This window comes from Lonchura striata, chromosome 22 (genome assembly GCF_050655825.1).
Source record: "Lonchura striata isolate lonStrDom1 chromosome 22, ASM5065582v1, whole genome shotgun sequence".
In the NCBI taxonomy this organism is placed as follows: domain Eukaryota; kingdom Metazoa; phylum Chordata; class Aves; order Passeriformes; family Estrildidae; genus Lonchura; species Lonchura striata.
This window is the reverse complement of record NC_140724.1, coordinates 1,543,740-1,549,739: the sequence shown is the minus strand read 5'-3', so window position 1 is coordinate 1,549,739 and position 6,000 is coordinate 1,543,740.

The window sequence follows — 6,000 nt, the reverse complement described above, 5'->3', positions numbered from 1 at the left end:
CTGTCTCATTAAGATGGATGGAGTTTCTGCTTATTAGTAATTTGGCAAGTTCCTCTTTGTGTACACTCTGCACTTCTCACTAATGATGCTGTGCTTCAGTGATTAACAAAAGAGACTTCCAGCATAGTCAGTGAAAACACAGCCATGCACTTGTGGCACTGGGATGGAAACCCAACATTCTGGAGATGCCCTCTGTGGAAGACTGCAGGGAACCCAGCAAAGGAGAAGCTGCTGGCCATGAAACCTTTCATGTCACTCAAATAATTTTGACCTGAGGACATTGCTTCTTTGATTTACATATATAATTGCAGAGCTGACAGACCCTGCAAAAAAGTGACTCAGAGCCTTCCTCTGCTGTTCTTAAGACGCATCTGCTGGAGATGAAGCTGGCACTGCTACTACCAGTAGATTTACAGCTGGCCATTAAAGTATGTTTACAAGTCTTTAGTACAGTGTACACATCTGGTAAATCATTGATTGAACAAATAGCTCCTCCTGCCATGCTCTCTCTCTCAGCTTTTCCTACTACTCTGGTACCCAGCCCAGAGCCTGCGTCCAGTGGTGGTGGCAAGCCAACAGCAGGTGTACATGTGGTACCCAAGCAGGCAGACACACGTGCCTGCACCTGCAATGCAGCACTGACATCTAGAAGCTGTTGGACACACACCTACAGAAGAAGCCCCATGCAGATCCTCAGCATGAAGCTCAGCTGATCTGACCTTACCTACATGCAGTGAAAGATATTCTTGCTAGCATTCTTGCTAGCATGTATTCAAATCCCCTAGTGCTCTTGGTCACGTTGCTCTTGAACCTGGCCAGACCAATCACCTGCACAGGGCAGAGTCCCAGGTGGGTACACAATGAGCAAGAGAGGCAGCTGTTCCCTCCTGGGACACTCATGAGAGAAGAGAAGGAAATCGGGGGCCTTTGCCAACCTGCCAGCTGCCCTCCAGTGGGTCAGCACCAATGGGGGAAAGCCAGGGCTGGCAGGGCTTGGGTTTGCTGCACAGGTACAATGAAAGAAAAGCAGAATGGAAACAGGGCACAGGTTCAAGTACACGAAAAACTACATCCCTTTTCCCTGGCACCAGGAAGCATTGAACACAGCCCACACAACAGACTGCACTGGAGCCTTCCCAGCAGCAGGAAAAAATGCTGGCTTTGGTGTACTACTGAGCATGGCAGTGGCTGGGGCTGAGGAGCAGCAGGAGCTGCAGGCCCCCGCCATGGCTTATTGTGCCATGCACAATAAGCATCTGGGCAGCTGTGCAGTCATCTGTGGCCAGACCTTGCTCTTTGGCCACAGAGCTGGGCAAAGGCCAAAGGGTAAAGGGCAAACCATAGGAGCAGAAACAAAGCTAGATCAGCTCATTCATGCAAACCTTTTCAGGAGCTTTTGGTGGCAGGATGAGCAGCCATAGGGGTGCAGGACTTGCTGCCTGGACACACAGGCTGCCAGGTCCTATGCAGTCACTTGGCAGTGGTTGAAAAGGTACAGGATCCTGGAGGCTTAATTAGAAAGGACCCACACGGATTGTCAAAGTCCATCTCCTGCCCCTTCTCACATGCATGAGAATTTCACCCTGTGCCTGAGAGCGTTGTCCAAACACTTGAACTCTGACAGGTTTGGAGCTGTGACCACTGCTCTCGGGAGCCTGTTCAGTGCCTGACCAACTTCTGGGGGAAGAACTTGCCCCACTTCTCATTGTCACCCCCTCACCACCAGATACAGCATCCACCTGTGCTCAAATTCTACTGTAGTATCCTCAAAGTTAAGGTCTCATTTAAGTGCTTTTATGAATAAAAACTTGTTAAAAGAAATGCCTGCAAGGCAGGGCAAGTCCTGCTCTCCCTCCTCTTTTTAACAGTGAGAAAGCGAGGTGGCTTTGCCCCAAGACAGCTTTGCCTTGGGATGGAAAGAGAGGAGCCTGGGCACTCTGCTTCCATCCCCACATCCAGCTGCCAGAGCTGGCTTCTGAGGTAGTCTTTGAGATGTTGAGTTAAGGCTGATTCCCTGGGGCACAACATGCTGCCTCTCAGTTTCAGGGTTTTAATGGACTGGCAGGGTGTCTGGGAAGGAGGAGAGGGAAACAGAATTTTCCTTTCCCCAATAATAATTTTATGAAATATTTTAAAAGGGATTTAAAGAAGACTCTCTTTCCTCCCTTCCCCCTTTCTCAACTGTACTGTGCATTTTAAACTGCTTGTGGAAGGGAATTCATTAGTGCAGGCAGCAGAGCCCAAAGCTCTACAGCAGCCCGTCTTCTGCACAATGGAGATCCAATGCTTTCTCCCCTGCCTGGGAAACACATGCCCAAAATCCAAGTACATTTAGTTTTTCTAACCTAATTCATTTTGTAGATTGATGGAGAAAATCCATAGCAAATATTTATGACTTTGCAATAAATAACCCTCACAGAAGTTACAAAAGAGTTCTGGCGAGTCTCAAGGTAACTTTCAGCGAATTCCAGGGGTCAGGGCAGACTGGGATACTGAGCCCATAGTGCTTGAGCCTTTAGCTCATCTGTTTTGAATTATTGGTATTACTCAGTGTAACATTGCTCTCAATGGAGTAGCTGTGCTGTGATTCCATGCCATATTTTATTTCTGTGGCAAGAGAGAAGCTGCAATAACTATTAGTTGTACTCTGTTGTAGCCTGCAAAAAAACCAGGCCCCAGCGGGGCAGGGTTGGTCCTGCTGGTGCTTGCAGGCTGCGAAGGAGCCTGAGCCTGAGTGCCTGGGACAGGACTGGGGGCAGACGTGGTGCTTTTTCCTGCCAGGAAACGTGGACTGCTGAGGTGCTCGTAGGCATCTGGCGCTGCTCCAAAGGTGGTAGTGTCCCAACATTCTGCTGAAGGCAGCTATCAATGCTTCAGGCCCCTGGGGCCAGCGAGGGGTGGTGGGTGCTGCTGGGGCACCACACTCCCCGTCCTGAGAGCCACACTCCCATCCTGAGAGCCACACTCCCATCCTGAGAGCCACACTACTATCCCGAGAGCCACACTCCTCGTCCTGAGAGCCACACCCCTATCCTGAGAGCCACTATCCTGTCCTGAGAGCCACACTCCCGTCCTGAGAGCCACACTCCTATCCAGGGAGCCACACTCCCATCCCGAGAGCCACACTCCCATCCTGAGAGCCACAATCCCTGTCCTGAGAGCCACACTCCTATCCTGGGAGCCACACTCCAATCCTGAGAGCCACACTCCTATCCCAGGAGCCACACTCCCGTCCTGAGAGCCACGCTCCCGTCCTGAAAGCCACTATCCTGTCCTGAGAGCCACACTCCTATCCTGGGAGCCACACTCCAATCCTGAGAGCCACACTCCCGTCCTGAGAGCCACACTCCCGTCCTGAGAGCCACACTCCTTTCCTGAGAGCCACACTCTTGTCCTGGGAGCCACACTCCCGTCCTGAGAGCCACACTCCCGTCCTGAGAGCCACTATCCTGTCCTGAGAGCCACACTCCTATCCCGGGAGCCACACTCCCGTCCCGAGAGCCACACTCCTCGTCCTGAGAGCCACACTCCAATCCTGAGAGCCACACTCCAATCCTGAGAGCCACACTCTTGTCCTGGGAGCCACACTCCTGTCCTGAGAGCCACACTCCCAACCTGAGAGCCACACTTCTGTCCTGGGAGCCACACTTCTGTCCTAGAAGCCACACTCCCATCCTGAGAGCCACAATCCCCATCCTGAGAGTCACACTCTTATCCTGGGAGCCACACTCCCATCCTGAGAGCCACACTTCTGTCCTAGAAGCCACGCTCCTGTCCTGAGAGCCACACTCCTGTCCTGAGGACCACACTCCTGTCCTAGGAGCCATGACTGGGGCGAGAACGGATCCAGCTCATCCCCACTCTATCTTCGTTAGCTCTTAATCACCACAGCGGAAGGAAAAGCAGCTACAGCATCACGCTGCTCGCCCGGGCATGGGCTTCTTTCAGGGCTTTCAGAAAACAGGGTCAGACGTGTCTTCTGACCTATGACCTGTCGCTTCCCTCCTCGCCATAATTATCTAATACAGCGCTCTCCCTGCCAAGTACAATGAAACAATTTGTCACTTCAATTGTCTGTCAGTCAACACTGGGGCCTTTTCAACAGACCAACACATGTTTTTTGAGAGCTTGTCAGCAAGGGCTGTCTGGCCAGGCACATAACCATGGAAAATGGAACCTTTGTTAATTCTGGTTCTTAGAAAAGTAAATCCATTCACTTGTTTTTTTCAGGCCTTCAGTTTGGAATTTGCACAAGAAGCTGAATTGCTCCTGATCCCTAAATGATTGGTCAGAGGATTTGCATGAGGAAGCAGAAATTAATTATTCTTTTCTTTTCTTTTTATTTTCTGTAATTGTGTGTTTAGAAATGAGATTACATTCTACAGCAGCACGAGGGGCTGAGGGGGGAATTGCTTTGCATTTGTTTAGCTCCTTAGAGTTAAGATCACCTAATCGTTTCAAGCATTTCCTAAGATTCCCTCTCTCTTTTTCTGCTTTAATGACCAAACAAAGATTGTGCTACTTCCCGGGGAACTTTTCTGGCAGCTGAGCTTGGCAGTTGGGAGTGAGGGGCTTATCCCTCTGCCGAAATAGTCTTAGAATCACACAATCACTAAGGTTGGAAAAGACCTCTAGATCACTGAGTGCAACCATTAACTAACTCAATGCTGCCAAGGTCTCCTTCCTGCTTTTGGCTTGCAGGGCACAAAAGGCATTGCAGAGCTCACAGGCTTGAGTCTTGGTGGCTCCTTGTGCTGGAGGAAGGGTGCCAGGATTCCAGCCAGCCCAGGAAGGAACTGCTGGCTACCCAATTCACATGTCCAGTCAGCACAAGCTGGGGTGCCTGGGGAGCCCCATGCCAGGCAGGGTGCTGGGACATCCCAGAGGGGCCACCTGAGCTGTCAGGACATGGATCTGCTAGTTCCAGGCCCTGCAGTCATGCTCCTGTTCAGACAATAAAACAGATAACCTTGTTGATAGCACAAAAAAAAGAGAAAAAAAACCTGCATTTTTTGGTGCTACTTAGAGCTTCTTTCTGTATTTTTGGGTTTTTAAACATTTTTCTTTTGAAAGCAGCACCCTTTGAAATTCTCAGTTTGTCTGTTGATACACAGATGAAATTCTATTCCTGAATATTTAATGCAAGATAGATATCTCTATTTTCATGTATTCATCATTTTCTTTGTCATGTGGAAGCTTGTGTTCTGAAATACTTTATTTGAGAGCATTACAGAAATGCTGGATGGCCCATACTCAATTTCAAATGCCCTAAATAAAAACTTCTTCAGATCTGGCTTTCCAGAATACCCGTCCCTGCCTAATTCAAACCATACAGGGACGTCTGACTTAGACTCTTTCAAGCCCATAAAATGACACAAATTGGCTTTGCGAGTATATCTCCCACCTTTAGCTATGTCTATAAATTTGATTTGTCCTCTTGCATCTCTACTGCATTAGGTGGCCTGAAAGACTCTGTTTCAAAGTGTCTGTCTGCTCTGAGAGCCACAAGCGTCCATGCTTGGTCAGGCTGGAAAACACTGTGCCCATGAACAGCGAGGGGTCAGTGGCTGCTCAACACCTCGGATTTGCCCATGGCTCTCAGGAAGAGCAGAGTGGCACTGTGTGGCCCCATGGCACCGTCGGCACGAGCACCACAAGCACGAGCACCCCAAGCACGAGCCCCTCCTGAAGGTCGGGTCCCGGAGGATGAGCTCCAGAGGCACAGCCCCAGGACACGGCGCTCGGGGTGAGGCCGTCCCTGCGCTCTCTGCTGCCAGGTTTGCCTTGGCCCGAGGGACCGCTGCTCTCGCTGCCTCGGCAGCCCAGAGCCCTCGGGCAAAGGTTAACGGGCCGCCACCGGACCCCGCGTGCGGCAGCACAGCCAGCTGCGACAAAGCTGCGGGAGCGTCGCTCTGCGCGCAGCGGCTCCGGTTCCTACGAAAAACCATGGAACTGAGGCCCGAGCTGGGAGCGGCGGGCCCGGGACAGGGCCGGGCCCCG